Genomic DNA, 27,536 nt, shown 5'->3' with positions numbered 1-27,536 from the left:
CCACCTGACTTAGAACCCTACCATTAACCCTGTATTCCGCATTCTTATTTGTTCTTCCAAAATGGACAACCTCACACTTGGCAGGGTTGAACTCCATCTGCCACTCCTCAGCCCAGCTCTGCATCATATCTAAGTCCCTCTGCAGCCGACAACAGCCCTCCTCACTGTCCACAACTCCACCTATCTTCGTATCATGTCGGGTTCGAAGAGATCAATTGTGTTAGGGGACTCTCTAGTCCGAGTTACAGACAGATGTTTCTGTGGCCAGCAGAGAAAAAGCAGAATGGTGTGTTGCTTCCCTGGTGCCAGGATCAAGGATGTCTCAGAGAAGGTGCAGAATGTTCTCGCGGGGGAGAGGGGCCAGCAAGATGTCATTGTCCACATTGGAACCAATGACCGAGGAAGGGAAAATGTTGAGATTCTGAAGGGAGATTACAGAGAGTTAGGCAGGAATTTAAAAAGGAGGTCCTCAAGACTAGTAATATCTGGATTACTCCTGGTGCTACGAACTAGTGAGGGCAGGAATAGGGCAATAGAGCAGATGAATGCATGGCTGAGGAGCTGATGTATTGGAGAAGGATTCACATTTTTGGATCATTGGAATCTCTTTTGGGGTAGAAGTGACCTGTACCAGAAGGACGGATTGATCCTAAATTGAAAGGGGACTAATATATTGGCAGGGAGATTTGCTAGAGCTGCTCGGGAGGATTTAAACTAGTAAGGTGGGGGGGTGGGACCCAGGGAGATAGTAAGGAAAGAGATCAATCTGAGACTGGTACAGTTGAGAACAGAAGTGAGTCAAACAGTCAGGGCTGGCAGGGACAAGGTAGGACTAATCAATTCAACTGCGTCTATTTCAATGCAAGAGGCCTAACAGAAAAGGCAGATGAACTCAGGGCATGGTTAGGAACATGGGACTCGGATATCATAGCAATTACAGAAACATGGCTCAGGGATGGGCAGGACTGGCAGCTGCTTAATATTCCAGGATACAAATGCTGCAGAAATAGACAAAGAGGAGGGGGAGTGGCATTTTTGATAAGGGATAGCATTATAGCTGTACTGAGGGAGGGTATTCCCAGAAATACATCCAGGGAGGTTATTTGGGTGGTACTGAGAAATAAGAAAGGGATGATCACCTTATTGGGATTGTATTACAGACTCCCTAATAGTCAGAGGGAAATTGATAAACAAACTTGTAAGGAGATCTCAGCTATCTGCAAGAATAATAGGGTGGTTATGGTAGGGGATTTTAACTTTCCAAACATAGACTGGGACTGCCATAATGTTAAGGGTTTAGATGGAGAGGAATTTGTTAAGTGTGTTCAAGACAATTTTCTGATACAGTATGTGGACGTACCTACTAGAGAAGGTGCAAAACTTGACCTACTCTTGGGAAATAAGGCAGGGCAGGTGACTGAGGTGTCAGTGGGGGAGCACTTTGGGGCCAGCGACCATAATTCTATTAGATTTAAAATAGTGATGGAAAAGGATAAACCAGATCTAAAAGTTGAAGTTCTAAATTGGAGAAAGGCCAACTTTGATGGTATTAGGCAAGAACTTTCGAAAGCTGTTTGGGGGCTGATTTTCGCAGGTAAAGGGACGCTTGGAAAATGGGAAGCCTTCAGAAATGAGATAATAAGAATCCAGAGAAAGTATATTCCTGTCAGGGTGAAAGGGAAGGCTGGTAGGTATAGGGAATGCTGGATGACTAAAGAAATTGAGGGTTTAGTTAAGAAAAAGAACGAAGCATATGTCAGGTATAGACAGGATAGATTGAGTGAATCCTTAGAAGAATATAAAGGAAGTAAGAGTATACTTAAGAGGGAAATCAGGAGGGCAAAAAGGGGACAAAAGATAGCTTTGGCAAATAGAATTAAGGAGAATCCAAAGGGTTTTTACAAATACATTAAAGACAAAAGGGTAACTAGGGAGAGAATAGGGCCCCTCAAAGATCAGCAAGGCAGCCTTTGTGTGGAGCCGCAGAAAATAGGGGAGATACTAATCAAGTATTTTGCATCAGTGTTTACTGTGGAAATGGGCATGGAAGATAGAGAATGTAGGGAAATAGATGGTGACACCTTGCAAAATGTCCATATTACAGAGGAGGAAGTGCTGGATGTCTTGAAATGGGTAAAGGTGGATAAATCCCCAGGACCTGATCAGGTGTACACTAGAACTCTGTGGGAAACTAGAGAAGTGATTGCTGGACCTCTTGCTGAGATATTTATATGATCGATAGTCACAGCTAAGGTGCTGGAAGACTGGAGGTTGGCAAATGTAGTGCCACTGTTTAAGAAGGGTGGTAAGGATAAGCCAGGGAACTATAGACCACTGAGCCTGACCTTGGTGGTGGGCAAGTTGTTGGAGGGAATCCTGCGGGACAGGATGTACATGTATTTGGAAAGGCAAGGTCTGATTAGGGACAGTCAACATGAATTTGTGCGTGGGAAACCATGTCTCACAAACTTGATTGAGTTTTTTGAAGAAGTAATAAAGAAGATTGATGAGGGCAGAGTGGTAGATGTGATCTGTAAGGACTTCAGTAAGGCGTTTGACAAGGTTCCCCATGGGAGACTGGTCAGCAAAGTTAGATGTCACGGAATACAGGGAGAACTAGCCAATAGGATACAGAACTAGCTCAAAGGTGGAAGACAAAGGGTGGTGGTGGAGGGTTGTTTTTCAGACTGGAGGCCTGTGACCAATGGAATGCCACAAGGATCGGTGCTAGGTCCTCTACTTTTTGTCATTTACATAAATGATTTGGATCAAACATAAGAGGTATAGTTAGTAAATTTGCAGATGATACCAAAATTAGAGGTGTAGTGGACAGTGAAGAAGGTTATCTCAGATTACAACAGGATCTTGATCAGATGAGCCAATGGGTTGAGAAGTGGCAGATGGAGTTTAATTCAGATAAATGTGAGGTGCTGCATTTTGGGAAAGCAAATCTTAGCAGGACATATACACTTCATAGTAAGGTCCTAGGGAGCGTTGCTGGACAAAGAGATCTTGGAGTGCAAGTTCATAGCTCCTTGAAAGTGGAGTCGCAGATAGATAGGATAGTGAAGAAGGCATTTGGTATGCTTTCCTTTATTGGTCAGAATATTGAGTATAGGATTTGGGAGGTCATGTTGCGGCTGTACAGGACATTGGTTAGGCCACTGTTGGAATATTGCATGCAATTCTGGTCTCCTTCCTATCGGAATGATGTTGTGAAACTTGAAAGGGTTCAGAAAAGATTTACAAGAATATTGTCAGGGTTGGAGGATTTGAGCTATAGGGAGAGGCTGAACAGGCTGGGGCTGTTTTCCCTGGAGCGTCGGAGGCTGAGGGGTGACCTTATAGAGGTTTACAAAATTATGAGAGGCATGGATAGGATAAATAGACAGAGTATTTTCCCTGGGGTCCAGAAGGAGAGGGCATAGGTTTAGGGTCAGGAGAAAGATATAAAAGGGACCTATGGGGCAACTTTTTCATACAGAGGGTGGTATGTGTATGGAATGAGCTGTCAGAGGAAGTGGTGGCGGCTGGTACAATTGCAGCAATTGAAAGGCATTTGGATGGGTATATGAATAGGAAGGGTTTGGAGGGATATGGGCCAGGTGCTGGCAGGTGGGACTAGATTGGGTTGGGATATCTGGTCGGCATGGATGGGTTGGACTGAAGGTTCTGATCCATGCCGTACATCTCTATGACTCTATGATTCCATGACTTGCCCCATATCTCTCTAAACCCTTCCTATTCATATACCCATCCAGATGCCTTTTAATTGCTGCAACTGTACCAGATTCTACCACTTCCTCTGGCAACTCATTTCATATACGTAGCAACCTCTGCGTAAAAAGAACAAAGAACAAAGAAAATTTACAGCCCAGGAACAGGCTCTTCAGCCTTTCAAGCCTGAGCCGATCCAAATGTACTGTCTAAACCTGTCGGTCAATTCCTAAGCATTTGTATCCCTCTGCTCCCCACCTACTCATGCAACTGTGCAGATGCAGCTTAGATGAATCTGCCGTGCCTGCCTCTGCCACCTCTGCTGGCACCACGTTCCAAATGCCCACCATCCTCTGTGTGAAGTACTTACCATGTGTATTCCCCTTAAACTTTCCACCTCTCACCTTGAAAGCATGACCTCTCGTTACTGAATCCTTCACACTGGGAAAAAGCTTGTCTCTATGCACCCTGTCTATCCTTCATGATGTTGTAAACCCCAATCAGGTCCCCCCTCAATCTCCTTTTTTCTAGTGAAAATAAACCTAACCTATTCAACCTCTCTTCATAGCTAGCACCCTCCATACCAGGCAGCATCCTTGTAAACCTTCTCTGCACCCTCTCCAAAGCGTCCACATCCTTTTGGTAATGTGGCGACCAGAACTGTACACAGTATTCTAAATACGGCCGAACCAATGTCTTGTACAATTTAAACATGACTTCCCAGCTCTTATACTCAATACCCCGTCCAATGAAGGCAAGCATACTATCTGCCTTCTTGGCCACTCTATCCACCTATGCAGCAGGATACAATGGACCTGCACTCCCAGACCTCTCTGCCCATCAGCTTTTCCCAAGGCTCTTTCATTCATTGAATAATTTGCTCTTGAATTAGACTTGCCTAAATGCATCACCTCACATTTGTCTGGATTGACATCCATCTGCCACTTTTCCGCCCAACTCTCTAGTCTATCTATATCCTCCTGTATTCTCTGACAGTCCCTTAGGCTTTTTGCTACTCCATCAATCTTTGTATCATCTGAAAACTTGCTGATCATACCAAGAGTGCCCTCTTCTAGATCATTTATGTATATTAAAAACAACAGTGGCCCCAACACTGATCCTGTGGAACATCACTGGTCACCTTTCTCCATTTTGAGAAACACCCTTCAACTACTACTCTCCGTCTCCTGTTGTTCAACCAGTTCTTTGCCCACCTAGCTAGAACACCGTGCACACCATGTGACTTCACTTTTTCCATTAGTCTACCATGGGGACCCTTATCAAACACTAAAGTCAATGTATATGACATTAACAGCCCTTCCTTCATCTATCAACTTGGTCACTTCCTCGAAGAACTTTATTAAGTTGGTAAGGCACGATCTCCCCCGCACAAAACCATGTTGTCTATCACTGATAAGCCCATTCTTTTCTAAATATAAATAGATCCTATCTCTTAGTACCCTCTCCAGCAACTTCTCCACTACCGATGTCAAGCTCACTGGTCTGCAGTTATCCGGAGTATCCTTACTACCCTTCTTGTAAAGGGAGACCACATGAGCAACCTTCCAGTCCTCAGTCCTCACCTGTATTTAAGGATGCCACAAAGATATCTGTCAGGGCCCCAGCTATTTCCTCTCTTGCCTCCCTCAACAACCTGGGATAGATCCCATCCGGTCCTGGGGATTTGTCCACCTTAATAACCTCTAGCCTACCCAACACATCTTCCATACTTATGCCAACGTGATCCAGACTAATCAAACTTCTATCTCTAATCTCAAGATTCATCATGTTCCTCTCAGTGAACACTGATGCAAAGTAATCATTCAGAATCTCACCAATTCTCTCAGGTTCGGCACACAGCCTTCCTTCATTATCTTTTAGTGGACCAATCCTTTCTCTAGTTACCCGCTTGCTTCTTATAAAAGAATAAAGATTGTCCCTTTGGTCTCTTTTACATCTTTCTCCCTCACCCTAAACCTATGCCCTCGAGTTCTGGACTCCTCCACCTCAGGGAAAAAACTTTGTTCATTTATCGTATTCATGCCCCTCGTATGAGGTCACCCCTCAGCCTCCGATGCTCCAGGGATAACAGCCCCAGCGTATTCAGCCTCACCCTATAGCTCAAATCCTCCAAACCTTGCAACATCCTTTCTGAACCCTTTCAAGTTTCACAACATCCTTCCAATGGGAAGGAGACCATAATTGCGCACAATATTCCAAAAGTGGCCTCACCAATGCCCTGAATAGCCACAATATGACCTTCCAACTCCTATACTCAATACTCTGACCGATAAAGGAAACACTCCTTCACTATCCTATCCACCTGTGAGTCTACTTTCAAGGAGCTATGAACCTGCACTCCAAGGTCTCTTTGTTCAGCAGCACTCCCTAGGACCTTACTATTAAGTGTATAAGCCCTGCTAAGATTTGCTATTCCAAAATGCAGCACCTCACATTTATCTGAATTAAACTCCATCTGCCACTTCTCAGCCCATTGCCCCATCTGATCTAGATGCTGTTGTATTGTGAGGTAACCTTCTTTGCTGTCCACTACACCTTCAATTTTGGTGTCATCTACAAACTTACTAACTATACCTCCTATGTTCACATTCAAATCATTTACATAAGATGATGAAAAATAGTAGACCCAGCACTGATTCTTGTGGCACACGACTGGTCGCAGGCCTCCAGTCTGAAACACAACCTTCCACCACCACTATCCAAATGGCTAGTTCTCCCTGTATTACATGAGATCTGACCTTGTTAATCAGTCTCCCATGGGAAACCTTGTCGAACGCCTTCCTGAAGTCCACATAGATCACATCTACCGCTCTGTCCTTATCAAACCTCTTTGTTACTTCTTCAAAAAACTCAATCATGTCTGAGATACATGATTCCCCACGCACAAGGCCACGCTGACTATCGCTATTCAGTCCTTGCCTTTCCAAATGCATGTAAATCCTGTCCCTCAGGATTCCCTCCAACAACGTGCCCACCACTGATGTCAGACTTATTGGTCTGTTGTTCCCTGACTTTTCTTTACATCCTTTCTTAAATAGTGGCACCATCTTAGCCAACCTCCAGTCTTCTGGCATCTCAGCTGTGTCTATCGATGATATAAATATCTTAGCAAGAGGCTCAACAATCACTTACCTAGCTTTCCACAGAGTTCTAGGGTATACCTGATCAGGTCCTAGGGATTTATCGACTGTTATGTGTTTGAAGACATCCAGCACCACCTCCTCTATCATGAACACTGATAAAATTGCTTCTGTAGTTCTGCATGTATGTTCCATGCATCCTTATGGACATATCATATCTATGGACTCTATCACATGGATATTTTTCAAGATGACACCACCTATTAACGTGTCTGAACACATTGGCTAGAAATATCCAAGTGATGGAGGGAGATTCTCCCAGCATTGAGATGGCCATGAATAGGTGTAGTGGAAGTTAAAGGAGGATAGGAGGACAGTTGTAAATATTCTGGAATGTTAAAGTGATCAAAGTGAGAAAGATCCTAATTTGAATTGAATCATTTTAAACGACAAACATATATAAGTCAAGTTGTTACTTGGATTGCAAAAGGATAGCAGCAAAGCTATCTTGGTGAGAAACTTGGCATGATATTTATGTGGGAAAGTCTGGTCTTAGACATAATAAGCACATTTCCTCAATTAAATTAGTCTTTCCTTGTGACTGTTTCTTCCCGAATTCCTCCGATAGGTACTTTGGATTTTGCCGCTTGTCAGAATTAATTTTCCTTATCGAGAGCTTTAGCTTTCAATCTCCCATTGCTGTCAGATATCATCAAAACAGTGACCAAATTGTGGAAATGTTTACCAAGTCACAGTGCCACGATCAGTTCCAGGGAGAAAATACAATTCATGCCCTTAAGTGGAGCTATTTTGCAAAGATGTGCAGGCCATCAAAGAAGAAGCAGTTTTAACAAGTAGAGTAATGTGCCTCAGAATGAGACGCAGCATGTATATGCCATTACAAAAGGAAACTCTAGATTAGGCTGATGTGCCTGTGTGCAATAAAAAGGGAAGCAAGTATTCAAGCAGCCCACGGGAGATCCACCCACATTTAATATGGTGGTAAGTGTTCCTGAAAAATACTTGGGGCAAAGAGGTCTGGGGAAATGATGAGACCATCAACCAATATGTGGTAATTAACTTCTAAATGTAAAATTGGTACAAAAACCAATAAACTGACTGATTAATTGAAAATATTTATTTGGCTGCAACCCTACAGGAGCAAAATGTTCAGTCAAATTGTTGAAATACACATTCTGAAAAGAGAAAAGAGATCTTTGAGTGTGAGGAATGTAAAGCTTTGCTTCTGACTTCATACTCCCTGCAGGGACATCTGCTGATGCACTAAAGTGAACAAACTTTTAAATCTGATCTATGTGACAAAGCCTTTGGGATGCCTTTTGTGATTAAGAGTTGGAAAAAAGGACATACTGGAAAGAGGGAGAATTTTTGTCAATATTGTGGCCAGGAATTTGCCAGCAGTGGAATATAGTATGTGCACATTTGAAGCCCTTGTGAGGCTCCTTATTTTGACTGACCTTTCAGTGAAAATGGTGGATTAAGGATGCACGGAACATGCACGCAAGACTGCAGGAGCAACTTTATCAGTGTTCATGATATAATTTTCTTTATACATCTTTATATTTCATAATGTATGCTTCAGTCAGAAGGAGAATTTAATTAACAAATGAGGATAATGATAAATGAAGATACATTTCCCTTTCTTTGATGGATATTGATCACCTGCTGGAAATGTGTTGCTGGAAAAGCGCAGCAGGTCAGGCAGCATCCAGAGAACAGGAGAATCGATGTTTCGGGCATAAGCCCTTCTTCAGGAATGATCACCTACCTCACCAAGTTGATCTCAAAGAATCACAACATTAAATTTATGGATCTTATCACAGATTGCAGAACCCTTCTTATTTTAAATTCTATTTCTGTACTTAGAGAAAACAGACAAGTTGAAATCCAAATAACGACTTGACATATATATGTTTGTTGTTAAAAATGAATCAATTCAAATTAAGATTTTCAGTTAAAAGTGGGAAAGATGTAGTGTTCAATGATTTGATTAATCTGTGTTTGATTATTTTACTTCTTTCTCAGATCGATGTAACTGTACTTCATTGCTTAAAAATATGCATGTAGCTCAAGAGCTAATGGTACAGAGTTTCCAGATAAGTTCTGGGTTCCAGCTGAGACTTTAGGCTAAATCTTACCAGAAATCAGCTAAGTGTATTTTTCTTTGACAACTTTCACAGTAGGTTTATCTCTATAAGGTGAAGCGGGCGCTGTCATGTTATCGTCCTAAACTCGCCACATTAACCACGCACCAGGCCCTTATGCCTCATGCTGGTCCTTTTTTCTGTTTCTGTCTCTTTCTGACAATGCAAAAGACAAAACTTAAAGACTCTGAAAAAAAAGTGTATGAATACAGGAAAATGCCTAGTTCTACCCGATCAGCTCCTGAATTAGAGATTGACCATCACTCTACAATCACCATCACAAAGTAAAAGCAAAAGAATATGAGAAACAATTTATCAAACCCTTGTGTCTGGATTCTTGAACTGCAGAATTTCTTTTTCCCTGTCTGTTTTTCTCCACACTTGTATTTGTGTCAAACCATCTGTTTTTGTCTTTCTTATTCAAGAATGCCTTGGTGTTTGAGCTTTTAAAGGAGTATAGCTTATGTTGTATAGTAACAAGTGGTCCATTTTTGATTTTTTTTAAAGAATAAGTTTATTTACAATTAATTGTTATTTTGGAGTTTGATGAACTTTGTTATGAATTATGTTTGGCTTGATTAGTAGTCAGCCAGACAAAGCAATCATTTTGGTGGTTTAATTTGATAGTGATACACGTCATGACTTGTAGAATAGTGGGACTTGATTATCACACTCCCTTCCCAATTCAGATGTGACAAAAGTTTGACAACTTGGGGTCTGAAAACTTTAAATGCTGATAATGTGAGATTGGATGTGGAGTAAGATTATTTGGTAAAGGATAAAAGCATTGTGCCAATTTTCTCTTAGTATAAAATAAGATGGCATTGGCTTAACAAGTCTGGTGGGAATGCAAGGGGGTATAATTACAGCAAATGGTAATTCAGTGGAGTTAGTGCAAATTCAATTACAGTTAATGCGTCTTGAACATAAAATAAAATTGAGGCATCTTGAGATAGAAAAGGAAATTTAAAAACAGGCAATAGAGATAAAAAGGCTTCAGGAAAAGAAAAGAATAAACATCTGAGAGAGAAGAAGGAGCATAGGAAGGATAATTTAAGAGACTGAAACTAGAGATTTATCAGAATGAGGTCAAAAATAAAGAAAGGGACAAAGATGAGAGAGACATGGAATACTGGCTTAAATTCGGCAGCTAAAAGAGACTTCAGATGCTGAAGAGGGCTCGGATGAGGAAAGCCCATAATCTAAAATCCAGTGAGGGAATGTTTGAGGAAAAGGATGTAGGTACATTCTTCATATCAGGTGAAACAACCTTCAGCCATCTCCCTCTAATGAGAGAGCAGTCAATGATCTGGTAAGACTGCGGTGCCTTTAAGAGAGTAACAAAATCAATGAAGGGCTCAAAGGAAAATTGGGCAATGTCAATCCAGAGCAAATTGACAGGAAGGACTTATTAAGTTTATGCATCACTGACAGGAGAGTTTTCTATGGACTATTAAACTAAAAAAGCTATTCAGGGTGTGCATGAGTTACATCCTGAAATGTACAGGCAAAGGTTTCTAAATCTAAAGAAAAACTCTTGGGCAAATCTACATTACATTTGAAAGTGTAGAACAAAGTGATTTGACAGGTGCATGAGGCATTGGTGTAAAAACCAAAAATGAAGGTCTCAGAGAAATGATTCTCTTCAAAAGGTTTAAAAACTCATTACCACTTGTAATTTGAACCCATATTGAGGACCAGGTTAAAGAAGGGGCAGCTGGGAATGCCCTAGATCCCCTCCTCAGAACTGAGGGTGGAAGTGAAAATCAAGGGCTGAAAGTTTTCCATTGTAACAAAGTGAGACACCGTCGTTCAAAATGTTGCATGTTATGTCTGAAAGCTATGGGACTTTCTGGAGTTTGTAAGAGTAAATCCAAAAAGGAACTCACATGAAAAATGCAACAGATCAAATTGTAGTTTTACTACAACCAGTACATTGGAGTTAAAAACTATCGACTGTGCAGGGAAGGTGAATAACGAATATAATGGCTTTTTGTCAAAAGAAATTATACCCATTTTTCATCAAATAATACTGCTAAATCTATAACTATGTTAAGGGGCAAGAGTTACTTTCGCTGGAGAAAGACATAGATTTTACTCCAGAGTGCCTATTCAAAGCCTAAGTGTTAGTATCCAGGATATGTGGAAAATATATCTCCATTCCATTGCACAAAACAAAAGCAGAGCATGTCTTACTGTCTCGAGCAGTGGTAGCAAGAGTTGTTAAGAAATTACAGGTGGGCTGAGTTGACTTACTTCTAGCTAATGAATTGGCTGAAGTGTAATTTATAGCTCATTCTATAATCATAGAAAGTTTGAGTGAAATAAAAGGGATTGGATACAGAAACAAATTCCAGTATTGACTGTGTGTGGTGACCAGAGCAATGGCTAGATGAACTCAATCATTGGAGGTCAAAATAATACACAAGTAGATGTTATTCTGAAAGTGAGATTCAGGAGCCAACACAGGTAGTTAGGAGAGTTAGTAAAGTGACTTATCTGGAAGACACTCCAGATATCAGGGAAAAGAATCAGTCATGTCACAAAACTATATTAAAATGATATAACATAGAAAGGAAGATAAGAAATAGTAAGTATGTAAGGCAGTAAGAGTAATGAAGGAACAGAGACAGAGACAATGAGATAAAAAGAGAGGTAGACAGTTGAAAAAGTGTACCTCCTTAAATTCAACTAGCCAATATGAAAATATCAAGCAATTCATATGGTTAGGAAAGATAAGAAAACCTCTTTAAGATACACCAGGATATACTATGTCAGTCAGATGTGATATTAAAATGGACAGACCATATAATAAAACAACACCCTTATCACCTAATCCATAAAAAAACAAGCCTGCTTGGAAAGGAAGATTCAATACATGCTCGAAAATCAGTTGTTTGCATCTAGTTAAAACAGTTGGCTGGTTGGATCACGATTGCTGAGTTGCTGAGTTAACTGGGTTGACTAGATTCTGCATAGACCATGGAAAAGTAAATTCAGTAACAAAAACATATTTATACCCAGTTCCTCATTTAGCAGATTGTATTGATGGTGTTGGCACTGTCTCACATGTTTCTAAAACTAATCCATCGAAGGGATACTAGCAAGTGCCGTTTACAGTAACCAATAAAGAGATTTCAGTTTTTGTTACAACAAATAGATTATATCAATGCCAAATTACACTATACAGGTTTAAAAATGCCCCAGTTATTTTCCAAAGACTTAAGAATCAAGTCACAGCTGAAGTACCAAAGTGTGTAATTTATTTAAATGATACCATAGAATAGAACAACACCTGCAAAGACCATGTAACAAAAATAGAATACCTGTTTAAGCATTTAAAGTTAGTTGGCTTGGTAATAAATCTTGTCAAAAGTGATTTCACTTTCAGGGTGGCACGGTGGCTTAGTGGTTAGGACTGCTGCCTCACAGCATCCAGGACCCGGGTTCGATTCCAGCCTTGGGCAACTGGACTTTGCACATTTGCCCTGTGTCTGCGTTGATTTCATCCAGGTGCTCCGGTTTACTTCCACAATCCAAACATGTGCAAGTTTGGTGAATTGGCCGTGCTAAATTGCCCACAGTGTTCAGGGATGTGTAAGTTTGGTGCATTTGTTACGGGTAAATGTAGAGTAGTAGGGGAATGGGTCTGGGTGGGTTACTCTTTGGAGGGTCAGCCTGTTTCCACACTGTAGGGATTCTATGAAAACCATAAGTAAATTACTTAGATCTATCACAGAGCAAGTTGTGCAAGGGTGGTGCAAGTAAAAACTCTGAGTTGCCTGATCCTAAAAAGAAAAGAGATCATGGGATTTCTGGAACTGTGCTGGTTTTATCACAAGTATGTGCCTAGCTTCTGCATGACAACTGCAAAGCAGGCAAAGATGGTATGGTCAGCAAACTGCCATGAAAAATTGGAGAAGTTGAAGATAATTCAAATGAATGAATTGGCGTTGACTGCCCTAACTTTATTAAATCTTCTAAAATGGTAATTGATGTTATTGCCATTAAGTCTTCCAATAAGACTTGGAGGTAGGTCTTATTACAAGATGATACCATTGAGATACTTTTATAGGAAATTAAACCATACAATACAAAAGGGGACTTTAGGATTATTACTAGCTTTTCAATGTTTTGAAGTGTATATCTATCATGATTGCAAGCAAGTCTGATATCCACCCCTTCACTTATGTAGAAAATGTAAAATTTGAAATGCAAAATTATTTTAATGGACCGTATGAATTCAAATTTATAATTTTTCTTTTTATTCCCTTTTGGAATGTGAGCATTGTTTGCCTGTTTCTAGTTGCCTTTGAGAAGATAGGGGCAAGCCTCCGCCTTGAACCTTTTCGCATCAAAACCATTACCATTGCTGGAAATACAATGTAATAACAAATGCATTGTCAATAATGTATTGCTGGGGCAATTTAGGAATTTGAGAGCAAAGATAAAAGAAGTTTCATCAGTCCTGTATAAAGAATGAATTAATGGATGTGTCTTAGTGTGTATGTGTCATATTTATCTTGCATTTTAAAATGGAATTTCCTTTCTTTTAAGGGTGGAAGGATGTCCAGTACTCTACCAAGTTAAGTTGTGGGACATCTTACTAGGATTCACCACTACATTACAACTTCCATATTCCATATCTGTTGAATATTGGGAGTCCCTTAAAAACTGCATTTTCCCAGTATTTACTGAACAGCATGAGATTTCATTTAACTGCAGTAATTAACTTTCCACAATTCAAACTTTTCAGAACAAAGGGTAGAATTATGAAACCCAGTGAACTATCATCAACAATTTATCTGGTGCCAAATACAACCTGTTATCAGTTTGTTGCTTTGAAAGATAAGAAGTACAGAGGAACCTCAATTATCCAGCATTCAATTATCCAAATTTTAGGTTATCTGGCAAGATCAGAACCTCCCGATGCTTGACTAACTTATCCAGCATTCGATTAACCGAACGAAATGCCCTCTGCCCGTGACCTTCGGATAATCAAGGCTCCTCTATATTTATTCTTAGAAAGAATGGCAAACCACCTCTCGCATGAAGGCAGGCAAGGAGACATTGATCATCTAGCGTCATGAGTAGCTGTCCCATGTGGTCAATTGTGTAAGTTACCCACCCCTAGAAATTAGATTAGATTAGATTACAGTGTGGAAACAGGCCCTTCGGCCCAACAAGTCCACACCGACCCGCCGAAGCGAAACCCACCCATACCCCTACATTTACCCCTTACCTAACACTACAGGCAATTTAGTATGGCCAATTCACCTGACCCTATGACATAACAAAAAAATGCTCAAACAGAAGGTTCTCATCAAAAACACCTTGTAAGCAGCTTTGAGTGACCCTCAGACAGCTGTCTTCTCTGAGCAGTTCTCATAAGACAAATGGAAAGTCGACTTGAAGGAGAGGAGAAAGACTGAGGGAAGAGTTTCCTAACACCTCAGCCAGGTAACAGGATGCTGCCCATTTTAACAAAACCGAAACATTCCACGGCAACAGTCTGTTTGTCCTCTGGTATCAGTAAATTGTCCCTGGTTGTCACAATGGTACACAGTACATTATTAATTGAGATAGCTAAACTGCTGCTTCTTAACAAGCTCAATAAGCTATAGAAAATGACTTACAAATTGTCAACTGCCTATATTAGGTAACTGTGATCACAAACCCCTAATCTCAACAACCTTTCATTGTAAAACTTAGAATTCAATAAGATTTTTTATGGCCTTATCCAATGAAGGTGATGCTTTTAAAGACTTGTAAATCTGGACTCCAAAATCACTCAAACTCCACATTACCAAACTTTCCTCCATACAAAAATAATTATTTCTACTTTACTAAAATATACCAACTCACTAACATTGATTTCCATTTGCCATATTTTATCCACTTCACCCTGTTATCAAATTCCCTTAAAGCTTCCATGCCCTCTGTGTTTCGATAGAAGTGTTTCACAATATGAATTAATGGGACAGATTAGATAGAAACAGATTGTTTCTAATGCATAACATGTCTACAGCAAGGTGACGTAGTTGTATTAAATTTAAACCATTTTGTACAGAGGGCAAAAGGTATTTTTAGACAGTGAATTCGACATAGCAAATGTTTGAAGCAAAAACTATGTCAACATTTAACAATGCTGGTTAAGTGGTTAAAGATTACCATTGATCAGAAAATGAACTGGAATAGCTGTATATGTATATTTTATGGCAACAAGAGTGGGTCAGAAGTTCGAAACTCTGTGGCAAGTAATTCCCGTCCTGTCGCCCCAATGCCTATCCACTATTCACAAGTCGTAAGTCGGGAGTGTGATGAAATACTTTCCATTTGTCTTGATGGGTGCAGTTCCAGCAACAATCAAGAGGCTTGACACCATTCAGGACAAAGCAACTTGCTTGTTTGTTGCCCCATCCACCATGCGGAACATTGACTCCCTTTACTATTGACGCACAGTGGCAGGAGTGTCTACATGATGCTACGAGCTCTACCATTTCAAAGGGCAGCAGGTGCATGGAAACGCTACCACCTACAAGGTCCCCTCCCATCCTGACTTGCTCTTGCTTCACTGTTGTTGGGTCAAAATCCTGGAATTTCCTTCCTGGCAGCACTGAGGGTGTTCCTACAACCCAAAGACTATACCAGTTCAAAAAGGCAGGAATATCCAAATCCCTTGAACGAATTAAAAAAACAGAATGAAGGGAAATGGGAACAGAGACTACTGTCCATATGGAAGGTAAGCATAAAATCGATGCCAGGCTATTAAAAAGCAGCCTGGGACAAACCATAATGACAGGTGTAACTGTATAATTGGCCCATGCTATGTTTGATCTGGACATCTAATGCACATAATAGGGTGTCCCCAGCAACATCACCTCTCAAACGATCAAGCACAAAAATCAGCAAGTATTCATTTAAAAAAAAAGACAAATTAAATTTAACTGTAGAACTGGTTCTCAGTCGCCAATGATCAGCTTCAAGTCTTGAGTGATTGAGACTTCTGTTGGAGGGTGAATATCCCCATTCTTAAATAGGTTTATCAATAAAATAAAGGGAAAATGAGCATCCATTTTAGACTACACTCTGCCAGCAAATCCAAAAGGATTTCCATTGTCCAATACTTTTAGTTTGGGCACTTGTATCCTTGCAAACAACCATTTTTCAAGGCTAAAAACTGGTGTAAAATACAGTTTGGGTTCTTAAAAATGACCAAAGCCCATGGGCTTTTGCAAAACCAGAAGAGCAGTTTTGAATCTAAATCACTGCTGATGATGTGTGGCTACTTATATAAAAGATTTATTTTCCAGTAGCACATTTCTGGAGTATGGGCAAATGCTTTAAAGTACTCACACCTTATCTGCAGGCTCATCATTACAATATCACACTGTCTGGTGAAAGTGTCATGCATTAATAACGTTTGGTGTTTGATCCCTGTACACTCATATCTATCTGAGTTACATTTGAAAATATCCTTGCTGAAGTCTGTGTGGCTATCCTTTTTTGCACTGGACATGCCATTTATCCACATCGAGCGTTTTGAAATGTTCAGAGCATATTCAATGCTGGGGTCCAGAAAAAAGGCACATTCAAAAAGAACTGATGTCACTTTCAGTTATTTGGTTTGCTCATTCTTGATGTGCTTTCTGGCTGGGTTCTTAAAGGAATGGAATTGTTTTTATTGGGAAGTGAAATGGAGGGATTCCTGCTGTGGTGCTGCATATATATAGCACTCACTGGGAAAATTAAACTGACTGAAAGATTTGATTTTAAATGCAGCACAGTGTTAAAAGGAAAAACACGCATCTATATTGGTAAAATATACAGTGTGTTTATTTTATTATCAAATGTTTTTCACCATATTCATATTGCTTCAGAGATTTTTTCTGCAACTGGGAACTATCTGAATAATTTAGATCTACTGGGGTTTTAAGAGCAAAGCATATCTTGCTTTTCTATGCAAGAAAAATCCAAGGAGAAAGAAAAGATGTTTATTTTTCTTACTTATCAAAACAAAATATATGTAAAACCCATTTCCTCCCCAGTTACCAAAAAAACCCTCCCTTTTGTGTATCGGGAACTGAAAGGAACAGGCATTCCTCTCCAAACTGTTCATCATACTATTCAGATGAAAGTGGAAGCAACCGGGTTAACCAATCCTTAACCAGTATTCTCCTTCCTGTCAATGGAAAAGAAAATTTGGCAGGGTGTAAATGATCTGTTAGTTCATTATCACTGCTTAGTGCTACCACTGAAATCCAATTTCATCCCTAGTCATTTTTATTGACTAACTGCCTGAACACTGTTAACAGCGAAATCATGTTTGCAGTGCTATTAGCATGTGAATTGAGCATTGCTAATCAGTGAAATAAAGCAAGAAACTGGCAGCTATCTGGAAATATGAAAAATTTCCCAGTTATGTCCTATCCACAAAAAGCATGACAAATCCAATGTAACCAATTACTGTCCCATCGATGTTATTAGATTAGATTTTAGATTAGATTACAGTGTGGAAACAGGCCCTTCGGCCCAACAAGTCCACACCGACCCGCCGAAGCGAAACCCACCCATACCCCTACGTTTACCCCTTACCTAACACTACAGGTAATTTAGTATGGCCAATTCACCTGACCCTGCACATCTTTGGATTGTGGGAGGAAACCGGAGCACCCAGAGGAAACCCACGCAGACACGGGGAGAACGTGCAAACTCCACACAGTCAGTCGCCAGAGGCGGGAATTGAACCCGGGTCTCTGGCGCTGTGAGGCAGCAGTGCTAACCACTGTACCACCGTGCCGCCCACACGTCTTTCCTCCACTCCTGGCGTTCTCTTTTCTCCTGTCTCTTTTCTCTTGACTCTTATACAGTATAGGGTGTTACTGGCAAGGCTAGCATTTGTTACCTGTCCTTAATTGTTCTTGAACAGGGTGGCTTTCAGATTGCAATTAAGGATCAATTACATAGTTATGGATCTAGAGTTTCAAGTAGTCCAAACCAGGTAAGGATGGTAGATTTCTTCCCCTTAAGATCATAAGTAAACCAAATGGGGTTTTACAGCAGTCAATGATAGATTCATATTCACCATTATGGAGACATGCTTCCAATTAAAGATTTTTCATTAAGTTAAATTTGAATCCCATCAGGCTGGTCGCAATTACACCCACACCCTCAGAACATTGGTCTGGACCTCTGGATTACCAGGTCATTGACTTTACCACTGCACAACAATCCCTCCCAATGTCTACTCCCAATTACCTGTAGAGTTATGGAAAATAACATTAATAGTGTTACTAAGTGATACTTAAATGGCTATAGATTATTTACTGAAGCTCAGTTTGGATTTCATGAAGACCATTTAGCTCATGACCTCATTGCAGCCTTATTCCACACATGGATAAAAGAACTGAACTCAAAATATGTGGTGATAGTAACTGCTGTTAGTATGGAGGCAGCATTTGGCCATGAGGCATCGAGTGGTTATAATAATTGCTGACAATGAGCTCAGGAAAAACTGCACTGGTTGGAATTGTAGCTCACACAAATGAAGATGGTGGTGGTTGTTTACGGTTAATCATCTCATTTTTAGGACTTCATTACAGGAGTTCTTCAGAGTAATGTGCTAGTCCTAATTAGTTTCATCAATGACCTTCCATCTATTTTTTTGTGTCATATGAAAACTTAGCTATATTACATTCACATTCCTCATCCAAGTCACTGATATATATTGTAAATAATTGTGGTTCCAGCACGGATTCCTGTGACACTCCAATAGTTACAAGTTGCCATCTTGTAAATGCCCCTTTTATTCCAATTTCGTCTTCTATTCATTAGCAAATCCTCTATCCATGCTAATTTACTACTGCCAACATCATGGACTCTGACGTAACTGAGTTTTGGCTTGGAGGTGCTGGTTTTGGACTGGGGTGGACAAGGTTAAAAATCACATAACCGTTGTTTTAAGTGTGTCCAACAAAAAGGCTGCAGTAGTGAGTAGGGTGGGTTCTTTCTTGATTATATGTCTCTTGATTAAACTTAAAATATAAGCCATAACTATTAATTTAACCTTGGGCAGTGTTTTGTAGAGGAATAAGATGGTGTTAATTTCTGGGTCTGTAGATTGTGAAGGAGCAAAAATGGCCTTTAGTACAGTGATATGTACTTCTTGTCAGATGTGGGAGTTTAAAAAGAGTTTAAGGGTTACTGCGGATTATATCTGCCATAAATGCTGTTGGATGCGAATCTTATCAGATCAAATGGATCGGTTGGAGAGACAGTTAGAAGCAATGAGGAAGTTGCATCAGCAACAATATGTGATGGATGGCAGTTATAGGAAGGGTGGGGGGAGAAGTCTCAGATACAGTCACATAGATGGGTTAACTCCAGGAAAGGTAAGAGAGATAGGCAGCTAGTGCAGGAGTCTTTTGTGGATATACCCATTTCAAACAGGTATGCTGTTTTGGAAAATGTAGGGGGTGATGGATTCTCAGGGGAATGTAGCATGAAAAGCCAAGTTCCTGGTATTGAGACTGGCTCTAATGCAACGAGGGATAAGTCGGGTTCCAAGAGATCAATTGTGTTAGGGGAATCTCTGGTCCGAGGTACAGACAGACGTTTCTGTGGCCAGCGGCGAAAAAGCAGAATGGTGTGTTACTTCCCTGGTGCCAGGATCAAGGATGTTACAGAGAGAGTGCAGAGGGGAGAGGTCATTGTCCACATTGGAACCAACGATCTAGGAAGGGAAAAGGTTGAGATTCTGAAGGGAGATTACAGAAAGTTAGGCAGGAATTTAAAAAGAGGTCCTCGAGAGTAGTAATATCTGAATTATTCCCAGTGCTACGAGCTAGTGAGGGCAGGAATAGGAGGAGATGAATGCATGCCTGAGGAGCTGGAGCATGGGAGAAGGATTCACATTTTTGGATCATTAGAATCTCTTTTGGGGTAGAAATGACCTGTACAATAAGGATGGATTGCAGCTAAATTGGAAGGGAACTAATATACTCGCAGGAAAATTAGCTGGAGCTGTTCGGGAGGATTTAAACTAGTAAAAGGGGAGGGGGGTGCGGGGGAGAACCCCGGGAGATACTGAGGAAAGAGATCAATCTGAGACTGGTACAGCTGAGAACAGAATCGACTCAAACAGTCAGGGCAAGCAGGGACAAGGTAGGACTAATAAATTAAACTGCAAGGGGCCTAACAGGGAAGGCAGATTAACTCAGGGCATGGTTAGGAACATGGAACTGGGATAACATAGCAATTACAGAAACATGGCTCAGGGATGGGCAGGACAAGCAGCTTAATGTTCCAGGATACAAATGCTACAGGGAGGATAGAAAGGGAGGCAAAAGAGAGGGGGAGTGGCATTTTTGATGAGGGATAGTATTACAGCTGTGCTGAGGGAGGATATTCCCAGAAATACATCCAGGGAAGTTATTTGGGTGGAACTGAGAAATAAGAAAGGGATGATCACCTTATTGGGATTGTATTATAGACCCCCTAATAGTCAGAGGGAAATTGAGTAACAAATTTTAAGGAGATCTCAGTTATCTGTAAGAATAATAGGGTGGTCATGGTAGGGGATTTTAACTTTCCAAACATAGACTGGGACTGCCATAGTGTTAAGGGTTTAGATGGAGAGGAATTTGTTAAGTGCATACAAGACAATTTTCTGATACAGTATGTGGATGTACCTACGAGAGAATGTGTAAAACTTGACCTACTCTTGTGAAATAAGGCAGGGCAGGTGATTGAGATGTCAGTGGGGGAGCACTTTGGGGCCAGTGACCATAAATCTATTAGATTTAAAATAGTGATGGCAAAAGATAGACCAGATCTAAAAGTTGAAGTTCTAAATTGGAGAAAGGCCAATTTTGACGGTATTAGGCAAGAACTTGCGAAAGCTGATTGGGGCTGATGTTCACAGGTAAAGGGATGGCTGGAAAATGGGAAGCCTTCAGAAATGAGATAACGAGATTCCAAAGAAGGTATATTCCTGTCAGAGTGAAAGGAAAGGCTGGTAGGTATAAGGTATGCTGGATGACTAAAGAAATTGAGGGTTTGGTTAAGAAAAAGAAGGAAGCATATGTCAGGTATAGACAGGATAGATTGAGTGAATCCTTAGAATAATATAAAGGAAGTAAGAGTATACTTAAGAGGGAACTCAGGAGGGCAAAAAGGGGACACAAGATAGCTTTGGCAAATAGAATTAAGGAGAATCCAAAGGGTTTTTACAAATACATTAAAGACAAAAGGGTAACTAGGAGAGAATAGGAGCAGCAGAAAATGGGGGAGACACTAAATGAGTATTTTGTATCATTATTTACTGTAGAAAAGGATATGGAAGATATAGACAGTGGGGAAATAGATGGTGACATCTTGCAAAATGTCCATATTACAGAGGAGGAAGTGCTGGATGTCTTGAAATGGGTAAAGGTGGATAAATCCCCAGGACCTGATCAGGTGTACCCGAGAACTCTGTGGGAAGCTAGAGAAGTGATTGCTGGGCCTCTCGCTGAGATATTTGTGTCATCGATAGTCACAGGTGAGGTGCCAGAAGACTGGAGGTTGGCAAACGTGGTGCCACTGTTTAAGAAGGGCGGTAAGGACAAGCCAGGGAACTATAGACCGGTGAGCCTGACCTTGGTGGTGGGCAAGTTGTTGGAGGGAATCCTGCGGGACAGGATGTACATGTATTTGGAAAAGCAAGGACTGATTAGGGATCATCAACATGGCTTTGTGCGTGGGAAATCATGTCTCACAAACTTGATTGAGTTTTTTGAAGAAGTAAAAAATAGGATTGATGAGTGCAGAGCAGTACATGTGATCTATATATCGACCTCAATAAGGCATTCGACAAGGTTCCCCATGGGAGACTGATTAGCAAGGTTAGATCTCATGGAATAGAGGGAGAACTAGCCATTTGGATACAGAACTGGCTCAAAGGTAGAAGACAGAGGGTGGTGGTGGAGGGTTGTTTTTCAGACTGGAGGCCTGTGACCAGTGGAGTGCCACAAGGATTGGTGCTGGGTCCTCTAATTTTTGTCATTTACATAAATGATTTGGATGCAGATGACACCAACATTGGAGGTGCAGTGGACAGGGAAGAAGGTTATAACAGGATCTTGACCAGATGGGGCAATGGGCTGAAGGAGTTTAATTCAGATAAATGTGAGGTGCTGAATTTTGGGAAAACAAATCTTAGCAGGACTTATACACTTAATGGTAAGGTCCTAGGGAGTGTTGCTGAACAAAGAGACCTTGGAGTGCAGGTTCATAGCTCCTTGAAAGTGGAGTCACAGGTAGATAGGATAGTGAAGAAGGTGTTTGGTATGGTTTATTTTATTGGTCAGAGTATTGAGTACAGGAGTTGGGAGATCATGTTGCGGCTGTACAGGACATTGGTTTGGCCACTCTTGGAATTTTGCATACAATTCTGGTCTCCTTCCTATTGGAAAGATGTTGTGAAACTTGAAAGAGTTTAGAAAAGATTTACAAGGATGATGCCAGGGTTGGAGGATTTGAGCTATGGAGAGAGGCTGAACAGGTTGGGGCTGTTTTCCCTGGAGCGTCGGAGGCTGAGGGGTGACCTTATAGAGGTTTACAAAATTATGAGGGGCATGGGTAGGGTAAATATGTAAAGTCTTTTCCCTGGGGTGGGGGAGTCCAGAATTAGAGGGCATTGGTTTAGGGTGAGAGGGAAAAGATATAAAAGAGACCTAACGGGCAACTTTTTCACACAGAGAGTGGTACGGGTATAGAATGAGCTGCCAGAGGAAGTGGTGGAGGCTGGTACAATTGCAACATTTAAGAGGAATTTTGATGGGTATATGAATAAGGAGGGTTTGGAGGGATATGGGCTGGGTGCTGGCAGGTGGGACTAGATTGGGTTGGGATTTTTGGTTGGCATGGACGGGTTGGACCGAAGGGTCTGTTTCCATGCTGTACATCTCTATGACTCTATGACTGTATGACCAAGTTATAGTCCAACAGATTTATTTGGAAGCACTAGCGTTTGGAGTGCTGCTCCTTTATCCGGTGGTTGTGGAAGTTAAGATCATGCTCACAGAATTTACAGCCAAAGGAGTCCAGTGTCATGGAGATGTGATACAGTAAACAATCTTAGAATAAAACTTTCATCTTTTATAATGGGATAACCAGGTTTCTGTTCTTTTATGTATAAATTCCAGAACTTCTTTTAAATTACATTTGCAAGATATGATTTGGAGACGCTGGTGTTGGACTGGGGTGCAAAAAAGTTAAAAATCACACAACACCAGGTTATAGTCCAACAGGTTTATTTGGAAGCACTAACTTTCAGAGCACTGCTCCTTCATCAGGTGATTATGGAGAATATGATTGTAAGACAAAGAATTTATAGCAAAAGTTTACAGTGTGATATAACTGAAATTATATATTGAAAAAGACCTGGACTGTTTGTTAAGTCGCTCATCTTTTAGATTGACCAAGTTGACTTCAGTTCTTTCATATGTAAATTGCAAACCTTTTTTAAAAGTTTCATTCTCAAGTGCTCTTTAACAATTAGTGTCATGTCGGCCCAGATAAGGTATTGAAGGTGTTAACTCCTTGTGAGGCTGTCGTGCCACAATGGTCAAACTGATTCTAATCTAAAACACGGATTTACAGAATCTTACACGGATTCATGCAGTTTTTGAGCAAAATAAAATGTAATTCTGCAAGTACAAATGCACCCCACTAATGTATATGTGTATGTGTGCATGTGGGTATGTGTGTGTGTGGGGGGGGGTGTTATGAGTGTCTGTGAGAGGGTGTGTGTATGTGTGTGAGTGTAAAGGGGTTTAAGTCTGTGAGAGTGTGTGAGTATGTGTGAGTGTATGAGAGACGGTCTGAGAGAGTGTGTGTTTGTGTGTGTGCGTGTATAATGCAATGGGCTCACTTGTGTGACATGAACCCAAGGTCCTAGTTGAGGCCATCCCCAGATACCGAACTTGGCTATCACCCTCTGCTCGGCCACTTTTCATTGTTGCCTGTCCCGAAGTCCGCCTTGGAGGACGGTCACCCGAAGGTCCAAGGTCTAATGTACCGAACTGCTGAAGTGTTCTCCAACTGGGAGGGAACACTCCTGTTTGTTGACTGTTCTGTGATGTTCATTCATCCGTTGCTATAGCCTGTGTTTGGTCTCGCCAATGTACCATCAGGCATGGTACACAGTATTTAAAAAATCTGAAACCAACATGGTCATTCTAAAAGATGAGAAACTTAACAAACAATCCGGGTCTTTTTCAATATATAATTTCAGTTACATCACACTGTAAAAATTTGCTAAAAATTCTGTGAGTTACAATCTTATTCTCCACAATCACCTGATGAAGGAGCAGCGCTCCGAAAGCTAGTGCTACCAAATAAACCTGTTACACTATAACCTGGTGTTGTGTGATTTTTAACTTTGTATTCCCAAGATAGCTCAGCTTTTTAAACAGTATGTGTGAAGTCTTCTGTGTCCCAATGCTATGTCAGACTGACAAATTCTCTGTATAGTTTAACAGGTTTTTACTTGGATTCATGCAGTTTTTGAGCAAAATAAAATATAATTCTGCAAAAACAAATTCACCGCATAAACTTATACATGTGTGCATGTAGGAGCGACAGATTGATTGTGCATGTGTGTTGTGCGTGTGGGGGTGAGTGCACATTGTGTGTGTGATGGGGTATGTGTGAGAGGGTGGGTGTATGTGTGAGCATAATGCATATCAGAGAAAGTGTGTGTGTGTGTGTGTGTGGAGTGGGGTCACCTGTAGTGTGACATGAACCCAAGGTCCTGGTTGAGGCCATTCCCAGGGTACTGAACTTTGCTATCAGCTTCTGCTCAACCACTCTGTGTTGCTGCTTGTCCCGAAGTCTGCCTTGGAGGATGGTGACTCAAAGGTCCAAGGCTGAATGTCCTAGACTGCTGAAGTGTTCCCCAATTGGGAGTTAACACTCCTGCCTGCTGATGGTTGTGCAGTGTCTATTCATTCGTTGTAGCCTCTGCTTGGTGTCGCCAATGCACCATGCCTCAGGGCATCCTTGCCTACAACATATGAGATAGACCACATTGGCCAAGTCATAAGAGTACTTGCCACTTCTATGGTGGGAGGTGTCCCCATGTGTAATGGTGTTACCCGTGTCGATACTCTGACATGTCCTGCAGTGGCTGCTGTGACAGGATTGTATGGTGTTGATGTCCTGAAAGCTGGGCAATTTGCTATGAATCATGATCTGTAATTTAAAAGAAGTTCTGGGATTTACATGTCCCATTATAAAAGATGAAAGTTTTAATCTAAGATTGTTTGCTGTATGACATCTCCATGACTCTGGACTCCTTTGGGTATAAATTCTGTGAGCATGACCTTAACCTCCACAACCACCTGATGAAGGAGTGGCGCTCCAAAAGCTAGTGCTTCCAATTAAACCTGTTGGACGATAACCTGGTGTTGTCTGATTTTTAACTTACTGAATTAGGAGAGGTGATGGTATTACCCCTGTACTATTATTCAAAGACCCAGGTCATGTTCTGGGGACCTGGATTCAAATTCTGCCATGGCAGATGATGAAATTTAAATTCAATAAAAGTTTGGAATTAAGAATCTAATGATCAAGAAACTGTTGTTGGTTGTTGGGGAAAAGCCCATCTGGTTCACCAATGTCTTTTAGGGAAGTAAATTGCTGTCCTTATCTGGTTTGCCTACATGGGACTCCAGATGTCGGCAAACCAATATGCCTGACTCTTATCTACCCTCTGGGTAATTAGAGATGAGCAATAAGTGCTACCCGAGCCTGTGACTCCCTTATCTTTGTATGAATAAGAAAAAGTAGCCTGACGTGTGGTTCCTTGTCAAATGCCTTCTGAAAATCCAAATATGTTACATTCACCTCTTCCCTTTGATCTGTCGTGTTTGTTACCTCCTCAACGAATTCTAATAAATTTGGCAGGTTTAATTTTACTTCATGAAGCCATGCTGACTGTGCTTGATCACTTTAAATACACTGTTATTTCATTTTTTCTCATAAATTCTAACATTTACCCAATGAGATATTAAGCTAACTGGCCGATAGTTACATGTCTTTTTGTCTTGTTCCCTTTTGAAATAAAAGTGTTATGTTGTAACAGTCCTTTAGCACTTTTCCAGAATGTAAGTGTTCTTGAAAGATTCCTACCAATGTATCAATAATGTTTGTAGCTACTAGGATGTATATATCAGGTCCAGATATATGGCTGCATTATTTCCTAGCACTTTTGTCAATTGATAATTATTGTATTTCTCTCATATTCTCTTTTTGCTTTGTGATTATTTAGTAGCTTGGCAATGTCATTAGAGTTTTCTACTGTGAAAATTGATGCGAAGAGTTCAGTAAAAAAGGAGAACATGCCCGCATCTACATCAATGGAACTGAGGTTGAGATGGTGGAGAGCGTCAAATTCCTACGAGTGATGATAACCGACAATCTGTCCCGGACTTCCCATCCTGGTTACAGGTCAAGAAGGCACAATGCCTCCTCTTCCTCAGGCGACTCAGGAAATTCGGCATGTCCATGAGGATCCTCTCCAACGTTTACAGATATACGATTGAAAGCATACTGTCCGGGTGCATAATGGCCTGGTATGGCAATTGCTCTGCCCCAGATGTTAAGAAACTACAGAAGGAGGTGTGCACAGCTCAGACCATCGTGGAAACCAATCTTCCATCCATGGACTCCATTTACATGGCTCATCACTGCGCAAAGGCTGCCAACATCAGCAAAGACCCTTCTCACCTTGGTAATGCTCTTCTGCTATCTCTTCCATCAGGCATACGATATAGAAGCTGGAACACACACAGCAGCAGGCTCAGGAGCAGTTTCTTGCTGGCTGTTATTAGACTGATGAATGGACTCTCTAACTGCAAATAATGCTGATCTTGCTAATACTGATCTTGCCTAGCGCATGCCTTGTGCAATGTAACCTGAATGCCTCTGTCTAAGATTTTTTTGCACCTTATGATCTGTACATCCTTGCTTACTATGATCTGCCTGTACTGCTTGTAAACAAAGTTTTTCACTGTACTTCAATACATGAAACAATAAATCAATCAATCATTCAACTCCTCTGCCATTTCCTGGTTCTGCATTATTGTTTCCCCAGCCTCAATTTCCATGTTAACTTTGACCTCTCTCTTACTTTTTATTGCTCTCCGGCTGGAAATTACGTGTAGATTTTCCTATGAAGTTTATCTTCTTTATTATTTTTTGGGTGTCTTTTGGTGTTTTTTTAATAACTTTTCCGATCCTTGGCCTTTCCAGTAATCTTTGCCATGTTGTAAATTTTTTCTTTCAATTTGATGCTATCCTTAACTTTCCAGGTTATCCATTCTCAGCTTATTCCCTTTCTCAAATCCTCTCTCCTCACTGGAAATATCTTTGTTGTGAGCCATGAACTTTCTTCTTAAATATTTGCCATCCTTCCTGAACTGATTTTGCTGCTAAACTCCTTTCCCAGTGCACTCCAGATAGCTCTGCCCTCAGTGATTTGTAATTACCCTTATGTATGTTTAGTACA

At 40.9% G+C, this 27,536-nt stretch overlaps 1 long non-coding RNA gene across 2 annotated transcripts in view; it reads left to right on the top strand.

The window, feature by feature from the left end:
• LOC122548065 (uncharacterized) overlaps window positions 1-27,060 on the top strand; it is a 125,696-nt gene extending 98,636 nt beyond the window's left edge. Inside the window, exon 4 of one of the 2 annotated variants that reach the window (XR_015754198.1) lies at window positions 26,301-27,060. This is a non-coding gene — a long non-coding RNA (uncharacterized LOC122548065). Of the gene's footprint in view, window positions 1-26,297 lie in introns of both variants that reach the window. The other variant, XR_015754195.1, reaches the window with a different exon arrangement.
• Window positions 27,061-27,536: the final 476 nt, after the last annotated feature.

Source organism: Chiloscyllium plagiosum, unplaced genomic scaffold, assembly GCF_037043375.1.
Source record: "Chiloscyllium plagiosum isolate Xiang-an unplaced genomic scaffold, Cpla_swu_hap1 HiC_scaffold_3, whole genome shotgun sequence".
Classification (NCBI taxonomy): Eukaryota; Metazoa; Chordata; class Chondrichthyes; order Orectolobiformes; family Hemiscylliidae; genus Chiloscyllium; species Chiloscyllium plagiosum.
The sequence above is the reverse complement of the archived record's forward strand: the minus strand, read 5'-3'. Positions and strand labels throughout refer to the sequence as shown.